Source organism: Corvus kubaryi, unplaced genomic scaffold (assembly GCF_017639235.1).
Source record: "Corvus kubaryi isolate FWS band 111438036 unplaced genomic scaffold, C.kubaryi_AGA036_p1.0 37398, whole genome shotgun sequence".
Lineage (NCBI taxonomy): Eukaryota > Metazoa > Chordata > Aves > Passeriformes > Corvidae > Corvus > Corvus kubaryi.
The window spans coordinates 15,364,192-15,378,909 of record NW_024581137.1 but is presented as its reverse complement, the minus strand read 5'-3'; the positions used below and the strand labels follow the sequence as shown (position 1 = coordinate 15,378,909).

The 14,718-nt window shown below is 41.7% G+C and overlaps 1 protein-coding gene across 3 annotated transcripts in view; it reads left to right on the top strand.

Annotated features, from left to right (window-relative positions):
* The window catches only part of TMEM108 (transmembrane protein 108), a 242,112-nt gene that overhangs the window by 78,753 nt on the left and 148,641 nt on the right, over window positions 1–14,718 (top strand). The window contains exons 1-2 of one of the 3 annotated variants that reach the window (XM_042042875.1): window positions 1,353–1,412; window positions 9,111–9,240. The gene's annotated coding sequence lies outside the window, so the exon portion shown is untranslated. The other 2 variants (XM_042042874.1, XM_042042876.1) reach the window with 2 other exon arrangements.

Here is a 14,718-nt window from a genome sequence, read left to right as displayed (position 1 = left end):
TGGTAATATTTTACCAGCAGCAACTCTTTCTTTAATTGGAAGGAAGACTACAAAGATCGTAAAGCCTCTTGAATGAAGTGCTGAGCAACCAGGCAGATTGGGGAGACCTTGTTTGGCCTTTCAATGTCTAAAAGGGGGCTTATAAGAAAGATAAGAACAAAGTTTTCAGTTGGGGCAGTTGTGATAGGGTAAGGGGTAGTGGTTTTAATCTAATAGAGTGTAGGTTCAGAGGGTGGTAAAACACTGGGTTCCCCAGAGAGGTGCTGGATGCCCCATTCCCAGTAAGATTCAAGGTCGGGTTGGACAGAGCTTGGAACAACCTGATCTATTTGAAGTTGTCCTTGCTCATTGCAGGGGTGTTGGACTAAATGACCTTTAAAGGTCCTTTCCAACCCAAACCATTCTGTGATTGTTCTATACATCAGAATCTCTGTGTACCATTTTGCACTCTTAAGTCCTAAATTCCTGACACACTCAACATTTCCACTGAAGTAATAAGAAGTAAAAAGTAAGACAGCCTACACTGCCAGAAGACAGATGTAGCAGGTTTGTATTGGCTGAAAATAATTATACAGCAATAGCAAACCTAAGGCAAAAAGAGGTAACCAAAAAAAGGTAGGATTTTTCCCTCTATTGGTTAATATAAAAAAATGCCAACCAATAATGATTGTGGCTAACGAGGGGAGAGGAAGGAAAATGTTCGTGAAGCAGTAGTGCTTTGGGTAAGGCACTGAACAGGAAGGGACCTGGGTTGAGAGCTACCACCGTTTCTAGATCTGTACTTCCGAGGCTCAGTTTCTCTTGTACCAGCCACACCAAGGTCCCTGCAAACGTTCCCTTGCCTACGGGATAAATCCTAACTCAGCAGTAGTAAATGTCCTTTGGAGGTCTCTTCCAGCCAGGCTCAAACCTGTAAGAGTTGTCCTGATAGCATACGAGCCCTGGTGTAAACGAGTGGTAAAATACTGCCAGGATGTCAAACAACCCACTGCTCGCAGCGGAAGGGGCTGTGTGGAGGGAACCGCTGTGGCAGCCACCTGTAATTTCACTGGAACGCCGTATTCCTGCCAACACCTTCTGTCGTGCAGTTAACCTTTCCAGCCCGGCCACGCTAAGCCCCGGGCTTCCCCTCTCGGCGCACTTACGGCTAATCCCCCCTCCCAGCCCCGGTAAAACCCTGCCCCTGACAGCCCCTTCCGCAGCCGCGGCTCCTCATTTACATTCGCTGCCCGCGCCTCGCCCCCGCCGCCGCTCCGCGCCCCCGCGGCGGGGCCGCCGCCTCCCCCGCCCTGCCGCAGCCAGGGACCCTTCCCGGGGAGGCCGGGCCGGCGGAGCCCCGCCCGCCGTCGGGGCAGCAGCAGCAGCAGCAGCAGCAAGAGCAGCAGCGCCGCTCGCTCCGCAGCGCAGCGGAGGTGAGCGGCGGCGGTAAGCGGCGGCCGGCTCTTTCTTGCCGGGGCTCCGCCGCCGGGGCGGGGGCTGCGCGCTTCGGTTCGGCGGCACAAGCTCCGGAGTCAGGGGTGCGAGAGGGATCGGGCTCCGCTTGTGAGACGCGTTCGCTTATCGGTTTGTCTTCTTATTCTTGTTTCACGAGAGATCATCTGAAGTGGCAGCAGCCTGGTGGCTTGCACCGATAGTTTAAGGAGCATTGCGTTGTAACTGTCCTTCTGCAGCGTAGTGGGCTCGGTTATATGTGAATAAGCAGTTTCAGGGGTAGGCATGTAGTGAAAATAGCGTGTGGATTTTTCCCACTTTTTCCGAATGGGTGGGAGCTGCGAGGGAAGGTGATATTAGTATCTATCATTGCATGAAAAGCATCATATCTCGGGTAGAAGGCAGGATGTTTTTATTTTTTTTGTTTTTCAGGCAGGAACTACCAGGTGCTTGTCATGACCAGTTTGCAGAGATGTGTGTTAGTAATACACAGCCAAAGGCACGAGACTGCTCCATATCGTAATGAACTGAGCCTGTGGCTTGCATGTTGTTTTTAAAGTAGAACACTGCATGTAAGACGGCATTCTTTTTAAAAGATGTCTTGAAGTGTAACCACAGAAAAAGCCTGTTGTAGTAGTGATAGGCAGTTTACTAGAGATAGCCTTCATATATTTCTCTCATATAGTAGGAGGGGCCAGATGACTGTTTCAGGAAAATATTTTAAAATATTTTAAAGCATAGATGGTTGTAACAGAGATAAAACAACTATGGATAAGTAATTAAGGATTGAACAGACTTATATGGGAAAAATTGGGGAGGAAATTGAACTACGCTATGAATAAATGGCCATGCTTGTGCAGCAGAATTACAGAATACATACTGTATGAGAGAAAATTCACCTCTCTCAACTGCAGAAAGCAGTCAGGCATTCAAGGTCTGTGGAGGGAGTCCTTTATATCGAGAGGCTGCTGTGGAAAAAGCTGCTAATTAAAGCAAGCAGAATCAGTTCCTCTTTATCGACAATTTAATGTTTAAAAATGACCCTTTGACTGCCTGAGAAGGTAAATCAGCAATGAGAATGTGCTTTTGATGAATGAAGGTGTCATTTTACACCTGGCCTTTATTTTTTGGGGGGCATGGGGGAGGAGGGGAAAGTGTGCAAATTAGTAGATTGGGGAATGCAATCAAAAGAAAAAAAAAATTAAGCAATCATTTTCTGATAATGCTTTGCAGCACTACCTGTGGAAAGCAGATGCAACGGTTCAAATCTATGTTAAGTTCTGAGTCTGATGTTTGCAGAGTGATTTTAACCAGATAATTTGTAGGAATAGATAACAGTATAGTAACAGTGACACTACCTGTATCTGAAGATATTCTAGTGACTTAAAAACTTAATTAGATCTAAAACTACACATGCAAGCAACTGGCTGTTGCCTACTACGCTGTTGTCCCAGAGTGACCTATTCCCCTCTAGTTTATGTCAGACTTACTGTAAGTCATAATCATAAAGTAGTATTTTATGCAGTGAAATGATTATGCTAAATTTCTTACGAGCTATTCTGATTGTGGTGGACCCTGCTAATCAGTTGTGTGAACACCAGTTATTCCTTTAAAAAAAATGTGTTACTTCTGAGGATTCGAAAACTGCAGAAACATCTTTAATCCTATTAGAACTGATGGAATTTGCTCTGCCCTTGTAAACTGATGTTCTCTAGACTAATGCCAGGTATGGAACAGTTTGAACTTTTGTCTTTCCACTGGAGAGATTAAAGAAAGAGGGAAGCCAGTTACAAGTGTTACAATGGCAGAGATGTAATTATGTGATTGCACCCAGGATCTGCAGTTACAACAGCCTAATGCAGAATAAAATAAAATAAAACTCAAGTTTATTATTGACAAAATCTTTTATTTCTGCTAATAAAATGGATGTGTCAATATAATGCTGACATATCTGCAATACTGTGCATACATTAAAGAGATTTTATGTGTTGTCACTGCCTTTAAAAGTTTGACAACACTGGGCAATCTTTCCTCTCCTGGCAACAGGAGGCAATATTCCTAAGTGCTTGTGCTGTAGCATCTGCTCTGGTGCTGCCTTCGATTGGAGGTCTTGCCAGGGCTGAGTTTTGCCTTAGCAGATAAGCTGAATCAGCACAGATTACATTTCTTCACAGCCTGTAGCTCCCTGAAACAAGAGTTCAGCTAAGCCAAATCCCTTGGTGGCCACGCAACAGACCTCAGTTGCATCAAGAAAACCAACCAACTCACGCTCCAGTCTAGTCACTGGATTGTAGGTAGACCAGAAGTTTTGGCCATGCTATAAATTAGATTGATCAATTGCCAGGTAAATTGAGGCAATTAATGTAATTAATTCTAGTGTATGTGTTTGAAAATGATTTATTCTTGTCAGAGTTTGTAGATCTGTGTAGAAAACCTTCCCTGACTTGTTCCATGACATCCTTGCTTGTGCAAAATATGAACTGGTATGCCTGGCTGTACTTACTAAATGACTAAATGAATTAATAAGAAACATATGATTTTTTTATTAATAGGTACTAAATTTTTGCATCCAAAGCTCAGCTGTGTTGTGGAGCAGAACTAAAGACAATATGGTGGTTAGAAGAGATCTCCCTTGAGTGATAGGGAGCAATTTCATGACTGTGATACTGAAGATATTTAATCAATAGAACTTAAAATCAATAGAAATTTAAGTGAACCAAAAATCCTGTTATTCCCTGAATTATTTCAGGGAAACCACTAGACACAGTTACTGTGGGGTAACTATGAATGACTCATCTGGAGACATGTGCTGGCCACAGTAAATATACAAAATAGAAAGAATGAAAATTTCTGTTAAGTTTTTAACTTAGCAGCCAAAAAGAGAAAGCTTCATAGTTAACTCTCTTGTCTGACTGAAGACTGAGTTATTCTTCAAAAGAAACAGCAGTGAGTCCAGGTTACAACTTTGGATCTGCTCTGTAGTCTGTTATAAATAAAGCTTTTCAGACTTTGAATTTGAGATACTAGGACTCAGAATGGTGAGGTTAGAGGTGTTACCAGTAGATCATTAATGACAGGAGTGTGGTAAGTGTTGAAATAAGGAGTGATGTGTGTAGGAAAGGATGACCTATCTCTTGCTCCTGGCTGATGGAGGAAATGAATTATGCAGAACACTTAGCCCCCTCTTTGGGCAAGAACATGACACATCTCTGCTTGGTACTGAGTAATCCTTGCCACTGACGATGATATATGTAATCCACAGGTAAAACACTCATTGTGACCTTTGGTTTACTGATAGCATTCCCTGAAAGAACTGTATGAGCTGGCATGCTTGCCAGTTTTCCTTTGAAAAGCTCTCTGGAGCTGGGTAAGGGTCCAACTTGTTCTTTATTATGGCAATGAATTCTCTGTGCTTTCTCTTCATTCTTTCTGCATCAGAAAAGCAGGTTTTATCCAGTGTGCTGGGAGGCTGAGGGAAAGATTTGCTAAAAATTGCCTTGGCAGTCACCATTTGGGAGCATGATATAAAGGGCAAGACATAAATGTAATTCTACAAGTGGGTAATGCATTAAATGCTGAAAGTAGAAGTACTGATCTTGCTGCAGGCAGCAGTGACCACTGGAGCTTTTCTCCTAAGAAAAGCATAAAAGGAGCCGCATGATTCTTAGAGGAAGAAGCATCTCTAACATCTAGGTACATTTTCAAAGTCATTTTTTCATCAGTCCATTCCATCCCTGAAGTGTGGAGACCTCAACTGAAATTCTCACATACTGTTCAGGACCAAGTTTTTAATTTAGCCAGGTCAGTAACATACTATGGTGAACCTGTTTCAAAAAAAGAGTTAAGTAAATTTGGGAACAGGGTTCTGTTTACAGGGTTGTAGAATTGCTGATGTTGCAGGGGCCTCTGGATGTTGTGTGGTCCCATTCCCTGCTCAAAACATGTAGAGCAGGTTGTGCAGGACTGTGTGCAGCTGAATTTTGAATGTCTCCAGTCTCTGGGGTTGGCGACTCCACTGCCTCTCTGGGTCACCTGTATCGGTATTGGACCAATCTCACAGTGAGAGTTTTCTTCTGTTTAAATGCAGTTGCTTGTGTTTTCAGTTGTGCCTGTTTCATCTTGTTCGTTCAGTGAGGCCCTGAGAAGAGCCTGGTTTCATCTTCTTTGCTGTCCCTTCTTTGTCATGTGGGCATGCTCCTTGTCTGTGGTCAGCTTGTCCACTAAGGGTCCCAGATCTTGCTCTGCAAATCCATTTTGCCAGCCAGTTGCCCTCCAACCTCTGCTAGTACAGAAGGAAAGAGAGGTCTAAACAGAAAGGCTGGAAGAAGAGAAAACGACAAAGGGAAAAGAGTAGGAGATGTGGTGGGAGGTGGGTGGGAGTGTGCAGAGGAATGCAGGCATCTGGAGACATTATGCTGGTTGCAGCAGGCTGGTTTACCTCAGCCCCATTATAGTGCTATTGAGGGAAGACCACATGTCAATCCACAAGTGCTTTTATGCCTGGTAATTTAAGCAGGATTTAATGCATCCTGTCATTATAAACAATGACATTAGTATGAATCAACAAGGATGTGTGAGTTTTTTCTCTGAGGTTGGTATATATGCTTCCAGGGCAGCCAAGAATTTTCAACAGTCTTTGCAATGGCATAAATTCAGGCAGTTTTAGTGTAATTTAATAAAAGGTTTGGCTGGGCAGCTCACTTTGCCTTATTAAGCTGTCTATTAAGGCAGACTTTTCCAGGAAGGGCCCTTCAGTAAAGCATCATGATGCCTAAAGGAACAGCAGTAGTTCTATGACAAGCCACTAGTAGAATATGTTAATTATGGAAGAGATGTGTGAGAGAAGCCTTCTGTGGTCACTGGCATTCATATTTTAGTCCAGGGGTAGTAGTCCTCTAGAATAGATGGTGCAGGACTACATTTAGGAGTCCTTTATGGTGGTCGTAAGATGGAGGTTGTGCAATAAGGTTGGGTCTGATGTTTTGTAACACATGTATGCGTGTGCATTAGAGCACAGAACTCCTTGGTGTTTGGAAATCACACAGGCATACTGAGAGTCTTTCATAGCTCAGAAGTAGTTGCAACTTGTCCTTATCATTAGTCCATATCCACATCCACTGTAAATAGGTCACTCAAAGTCATTGGAGCCATACCTGTCTGCCCATTGTACTTTTGTTTTTTCTTCCAGAAGATTGATAATCACCCAAGAAACATAAAACAGTTTTCCTTTTCAAAGTCACCAGAGGTATGATCCATGTGATCCATGCTAAGGTGTTAGAACAATGACATCAAAGTTCTCTTTACCTGCATCCAGGCACATGCCAAGGCCTATGTCCCAGATGTCCCTTTTCTTAACCTGCTGCCTCTTTCTGCCAGGTTGAGTGATCCTAGTCCATGTTTCGGTGAAGCTCCTCTTAGTCCCACTATTCAAAGGACAACAGCCACTCACCTCTGTCTGAACCCTGCTTGCTTTAGGACTCCTTGGTGCTACAGGGAAATGGAGACTGATCACCTCACTGAGATGGTTGGCTGTGTAGAGACAAAAAGACTTGCTGGCTGCCTCTCCTGACCTACAGGCCCTGGTCCATCCAAAATAAGGGTTTAATGTGTTAAGACTGTTGGATTTGTATTCTGCAAGAGTGATACAGTATTATGCCAAAATCCCAGCACAAGCATGGTGTAGCAATTGTAATACATAGTGGAATTGCAATGCAAGCCGCTTCCCCATGCCAGTCTCTGCATGCTCCACTGTCATGAAGAAGGAGGATTTGTCCTAATTAGAGAGATCCCAAACTGTGTGTTGAATACAAATATAGCCTGGAAATTTTCAAATAACCTGCATAGTGTGGCACTTTCAGTGTTTTTTTCCTAGCAGTTTGCATTGTGGTGCTTAATTTGCAAGAGTGTGTTGTATTTTTTTCCCAGTGTTAGGTCATAACTGTCATTTTACCCAGTACTTCTGGAGGACAGATCTTTTACTTCACAGAAACCAAGTCCTGAAACATTTTGGGAGTAAAAAGAGAGCCTGGGTAATGTTGGTGATTATTTGGAGATTCAAAGTCAAGGATTCTAGGGTAATTGTGCGTGACCTTTCAGATCTGAGATCTGTCTCCATCAAGGAGGAGGCACAGATCTGTTAAAACATCTCTGAGGATCAAGGCTTTTTCTGGCTCCATCAGGAATTTCAGGTCTGAATAGCAATCAAACCAGATGTAACGTGTGCCATCAGTGTGTGACGTGTCACCTCTGCCATGCAGGGATGGGATGGCTTTGTGTGCCACCCTTCATGGTGAGAATTTACATCAGGATGTAAGGCTACAAGTGGTTCATACAGCATAAAGTGTCACCACTGATGATTTTTAGGCATTCTGACTGAAGTGAGTTAATTTTCAATTTTCCATAATAAAAAGGGAGGGAGAGAGCAGCCTATGGAAGATGTGTATACTACAAACCACATACACACAAAGCCATACTAACCTTTGAAATACTCACGAACAATTTCTGTGGAGAGCAGGGACAGCTTTTAAGCAGCAGGAGCCAAAATGTGGAAAGCAGCAAATATGCATCCCATTTGCTGTGCCATGGTGCTGGAGCCAGGGGTGTCTGGTGAAATCTCATAATGAAACAGTTGTTAGAGCAGTTGAATACAGCTCAGCAAAGCAGCTCTTGAGCTAACACGGGCTGCCTGTCTGCCAGTAAACAGATAATTACACTCCGTTGTTTCATTGAACTTTTGTGAAAACAGAAATATGTTTATGTAAAATCCACCATGAAAATGTGTTCTGCTTGTGGATCCTGCATAGAGGGATCAGGATATTGGAGAGGGGTGTCAGGTACAGAAGTAATGCTCTATATGCTGAACAATCTGCAGTGGAGAGTCAAGCATATGTAAGTGGCTCCCTCATAGCTTTCGCAGAGGAAAACTGTATTGTATAAGCAGAGAACCTGTTGCTTGGTTTTCAGAGGTCCTTTTGATTCAGATGACCAAATTTAGATGCCTGGAAGGCACTGCATTCCTGGATACATTTGAGGAATCTCACTGTGATTCCCTGAGTACTTGAAGGAAAAAAAAAAAAAAAAAAAAAAAAAAAATCTCTGACTGAATTTTCCTGCTGTCCCACTAATTCATTTTGTTCCTGAAAACCATTGAACAGTGGCCAAAGTCACTTTTTGGGAAGGTTTTTTCTTTTTTATTACCTTGATTGCTGAATATAAATCTTGGCCACTCTGTCAACCTCCAGTTTCTCAGATTAGTAGCTTTCTTATTCTGAAACTAGTATTTAAATTGAATTTAGTCTCTTTCCACAAGAATCAACCTTTAACAGATAAATTAACAAAGAAATTGACAATTCAGAGATGCAATTTTTGCCATGTTTTTTGTTAAGTGTTTGAATTTCATAAAATTAGGAGCATGTTGTCAAATATATAGGATATACACATATGGAATGTGACAGTCTGGAAAGTCTGAGTCTGCAAAGAAATCCTAAAGAGTCTTCTACTTATACTCCCCAAAATCAATAACCTACAGAAACAATGTTGTGTGTAATCCATTACAATGAAAGCTCTGGAGAGCAATGGGAGCCACATGGCACAGAGCCGTATGTATTTAAATTGAATGCCTTATAAAATGAGATGAATAAACGTCTTGGAATAACACACCCACTTCTGTAAATTTACAGGTTGCACCAGCTGGCAGATTGAAAATAAAGAAGCAAGAAGCTGGAAGAGTTTTTATCACCAGGAAGATCTGAACCAATGGACTGTATGGATATAGATATGTTTGAAGGCATCTGCTCTTCCCATTACAAGGTAAGGCACAAATGGATTTCTCTGCTGGTGTGTGTCTCTTCAGTGCAGTGCAGCTCCCTTTTGTGGCACTGCCCAAGATGGTAGTAGAGGTGTTTTCCAAAGCTTGTTCAACTTAGTTGCTGACTGCTAGTAACTGTGGCCAGTTATTAATAACAATGTGTAAATGGATGATATGCATACCCAAAAAGCCTCAAGTTTCAAAAGCCAATAAATTCTGATCCTCGGGGCCTGTAAAATTCAAAATTTTATTATATGAAGTATCTGTTCAGATAGCTCTACAGGTTGTCTAATTTTAGCATGTGCTAATAGACCTTCCTACTTACCTAAGGCATATTTTTTATGGGCTTATTAATTGCTGTAGATTGAAGCAGACTTGAAACCTGTACTTAGTGTAGTGGCTAATCAGGAGAAAAAGTCTCTGAACTGGATGCTAGAAAATGTCTCTGTCTGGAGATGCAAGTTATGCCATTTTCTTTGTACAGTTTTTGTGTTCTTTCACTTTCAGGATAATACGGTTTGTTTACAAAATCTCTTTAATTTTCCTTTTTTTTTTTTTCCCTACCAGTAAAAATAATTACTTACTGGTCTAAGGTGAAGGTGATGGAGAGCTTGATAGATTTTCTGGGCATCTTTTGCCTGATGCCCAGATACACTGTCACTTACTCTGAATGTTTTCTTTAATGAGTTGTTTCCAGGGAAGGTACAAAACACAGATCTTCAAAAAGCTACTTGAAACTGGTGGAAACACTTGAGAAACACATTAACTGAACTTGTTTTAAAGTAAAATTTCTCATTTTCAAGATGATGTAGTTCTGCATGTCTGGAGAGTGCCTATATGGGATGACTTCATATTTTAAGAATTCTGATCAACACAAGTTTGCTAGAAGAAAATGCAAAACCATACCAGTTCTGTGTTACTCAGGAGCTCATATCAGGCAGCTGAGCAGTTGGAAAAAGAGGCAGCTGCAACTGGGATTAGCTGGTCTCTGCTTTAACCCAGAGAGGCTGAAGAGAGGACATTCAGCTCAAGTCAGTGTGACACTTCATTTCTCCATTTTCACCAGCCAGTGTTAAATGATAAAGGACCAGTCCTGTGCAGTGCACTGCAATTACTTCTGTTCTGTGTGGGGAGATATGACCACCAGTGTTACAGTCTGCCACTTCCACAAGTGTGAGAGAACCAGTCTCCTTCTTCTGTTGTGGAAGAACTAAACTGAAGAGATCCTTAGGTGGGGAACATAACAGACTGTGGTACCGCATCCTGTAGGTATTGGGGGGGCTCCCTTGCATGCTGAAATAACAGGGATGATATGTATTAAGTATTCAGAAAATGCAAAGATAAGCAATAGCAAACACAAGTTAAAAGGAAAAACACATTCAAACTCTTGAGTACTTGGGGCATTCCAGGAATTTTCTGTAACTGTTGTTAGGAAGGAATGTACATAGATCATAAAAACCTGTAGGATCTGGTCTAGATAGCAGACACTTCTCTGGCGAGTTTTATTTCCCCTACTAGATGGTTGTGTAACCCCTGGTGTCCACACTCAAGTGCCCCAGTGGAATCTTTATAGCCACCAGTTATTGCCAGCTCCCACAAGTACAAATGCCTGCTGCTGGTCTGTGCTTTCTTGTTTGAATGCACCTTTACATAAGACGTATGCAGTGGGGGTGGGGAATGACAGCTTTGGTTCTGTGTATGTGAAGGGACAATACCATTTCCTGTGCCACCTTGCCTGCTTTAATCATGTCCTTCTCTGGATCAGAGCTTCTGAGTTTGTGCTTCTTGGCACAGCAGGGAGCCCAGCCTTGGACAGGGCCTCTGGCTGTTGCGTGGCAAGTAATCCTTCCAAATAGGATTTGCGTTCTTGCAGCAGCCGTTCTGGGGATAGAGAATGAATACATGGAGGCAAATTGTGCTTACACAGACATAGCTCAAGCCCAGCCATTCAGAACACAAGTTGATGACATAGTTGCACACAAGTTGAGTATCTGAAAAGAACATGTACTAGTGGCTAAGAAAAATGTACAGGGTCAGAGTAGCTGCAGTATCTTAGTTAACTGGATTTATTGGTGCTGCTTCACAGCACAAATGTTGTTAGAGCCCCAGAGTTGCTTTGTTGCTTTTCATCTGCCAGAGTCTGTTGTCCCTCCAGTGTTGCTGTGTGGAAATGTGAGCTGGTTACCAGCTACTACTGTGAGCAGTCTTGGTCTTCACTTAAAACTCCATTGCTCTTTTAGTGCTGTGCACTCCCTGCTTTAAAGCACCTGAGATGATCTACTATAGTGACTCTTGTATTGGTATAGTTTATATAGAATAGTTTATATGGTAGATGTTGTGTAGTGATTCTTGATGGTAGCCTGCAACTGCAGGATAGAATAAAAAACTGGAGGTAATAGTGACTTAAATCAAAGCCAGAGTTTGAATTCCTGAGCTTTTAAATTGTGGTTTATTTGTGGGCATTATTCTTGATAGCCTTTTGGCTGTGTTTTTCTGGTTTTGGCTGAGAAATGCTTGAAACACCAAACAAAGCTTAGGAACTGGAGGAACAAGCTGCCTTCTGATTTATACCCAACACAGATATTCCGATACTACAAGAAGCTGAGTTTCAGTTAATATTAATTTCATGAAAATGAAAGCCTGAAGAGGAAGCACCTGAAAACCTCTGAAATGTCCTAGATTAGAAAAGTTAAAAACTGAATAAACATATTCTTCAACTCATCCAAATGTTTTGTATCTCTAGTTTTGTTGTGGGTTTTTTGTTTGTTTGTTTTCTCTGTAGAACATAAGGACATGTTTTTTCTCCGTATTGAAGCACTTGTAATTTTTAATTGAAACATTTATTTTTAAACTTAAGGATAGGTGAATCAAAATGAGTTCACTTTGCTAGGAGTTTGCAGTCCAGTGAAAGATTTCCTTAAATTCAAAAAAAAAAAAAAAAAGGAATTTGCTTATGACTTAGTCCTGTCTTTCTCCTGGTGCACTGAATTTTATGTTCCTATTATTCACTTTTCTAATAGTGCTAAGGGACCTCAGGCCTTGATGAGGCTTCAGTTGTTCTGCATACCATGCTGGGTTCCACATAAATTGCAAATGCATCTTTCTGCAAAGACTATATGATCAAAGAGGCAAGAGAGATTAGATGGGTATGACCCAGGAGCATACGGACAGTGAGACATTTTTCATCAGCATGGTAAGCAGTGCCTTCAGGAACCTGCAGGCAGCCATTTACATATACAGCTCTGTAGCCTTGAGGTGATCATGTTTTAAGGTGGTGGAGAATCAAAGCATTTCATCCACGCAAGTGGGGAAGGATCCGAAGAATTGCCCATCGTGTCACTATAGTGCTCCCTCTATGCTGTTCTGATTTGAGTGAGAGCAGTGTGATTTAAATCAGCTTGGAAATGGGAGCAGGTTCTTGGCAGTGGGGGAAGCCTTTTCCTTTTGGAAGGGAACATGACATACAGCTCGCCTGTCCTGCTGGGTAATTTGTCCTGACATTTGCTGGCACAGTAAGTTCTTACTAACTGCAGTGACACTTGCCCCGTGTGACATAATTCGGAACACTTTTTCATAATACCTCCACTTGAACTGAAAGCAGCCAAACTGTCTTTTCTAATTTCAGCCCTCTTGATCCCTTGTCCCCAGTGATAAGTTTGCAGTTTCCCAGTGCTGCCTGAAGTAAAATGATGAGATAGCAGCTAGCAATCCAAGGTTTTTCCCTTGTTGCTACTCAAGAGCATGCTAGAAGTCACTGATCCTTTATGAGCTAAATCCTGAAGGAGTTAGCTTCACAAGTTTGCTCTCCCAAAGCAGACATTAAGATATAGAAGTAACAACAGAGCCACCTAATAATAAAATGTGTTGTTCTTGCCTCTATTACTGATAACATTGGTCATTAGTCACAGAATATTATATTCAAAACCCATCAAAAGGAAAATGGTATGAAGAAAGATCACAGTCTAAACACTCAGAAAGGATTTTTCAGGTTTTGATGTGGGGATTGTTTCAACTTTGTTTTCAATTTGTTTCTAAAAGGAAAGTATTCAGTATTCTTTAGTAAAGAATACCTAAACACTTGTTGCTGCTTATTCATCTATTCCAGCAGCCATGTGAGATGCAGCAGTTATTTCTTGATGACTAGGTGGAAAATAAAGTTGTTTTGATAACATTTTGTTTGTGTTGATGCCACTGAATGTACATAATTCAGTCTACTTGGTGACCTGGCCCTGACAAGTTTGATTACTATTTCTAACAGTAGATGATAGTGTATCTTTTGGGGTGGTAGGAGACAGTGGGGATGAAAAGTCTTTTGGATACAGTTAAATGTTGTTGAATGTGGTGGGGAATCCATCAGCAAGTGGAGAGAGTTTGGGAGTATGATCTCTTGTTCAGTATCTGGTATGAAGGTAAACTGGTATGCTGTGTAAATCAGACTAGGAACTCTGATAAAAAGATGAACTTGCTATGAGACTAAGTGGGTCCATCAGTACTGGCAGAAAGAAAGAAGCAGGAATGTGGCTATGCAGCATGTCATAGTGCTTCCTCTGGCTTCTCACCAAACGTAGAAATGAAAGCTGGGAGCCTTTTAGGTATTTAATTATTTAGCCTCAGGCTCCTCACAGCCCATAACAAGCCATAGTTTTGAGGACAACCTCGTATCAGCTGGATGGGGTGGGGAAATGCCCTTAACCCACTCCCATACAGATGGCCACTGAGATTAGCCCAGGATCATGCAAAGCAGAGAACTAAATTCCACTTCTAAAACTAAGCACCAGACCTGGCTATGCTCTTACATCCGTAGGCTGATCTTTCTGCAGAATGAGTGGGCCATACCATTCCTGTCCTCAGTTAGATTAAGGATCAGCTGTACATTTCTAGGTCAGATTTAAAGTGAGCAAAAAGGTCACACTTCAACTGTTTGCTCTTCAGGATGAGAACTGAAAATAGTAAATGGAATACAGAGAACTACAGAAATTCAAGAGAGATTCAGTTTTCAAGAAGCAGGCCACACTGAACTTTTAAACTCTAATCTGTCTGCAAAGGTGAAATTGCAGCTGAGGTAGCATCACTTTATGCTAAAGAGGTCCCTACAGATGAAGATCCTCATACAAGAAATTAAGTCAGGATAGAAAATGTATACAGGGTGACTTGTGTATTTGTTTTTCTATCTGTGCTATTAATTGCATGTTAAATTACTAAAAGTAAATTTTTTAAAGCTCTATTTGTGATTTAACCTTTTCTTTTTTGTTTCTGTTTTCCCCTTGTTTTTTATTCCTCCTTACATGCATGTGGTGATTGCTTAGATTTAGTTAGACGTTAAACTGCTTAAAAACAAGCCTTTGCAAAAGCAAATGCAAAGTAACATTCTTTTTAAAAAACCTGTCTTTTGGCATTTAGCATGCCAACAGCAGTGCTGAGAAGTCAAGGGAATGCCTGCAAGTAGGAAGGCAGAAGCACATCAAGTGAAGTTTCACAAG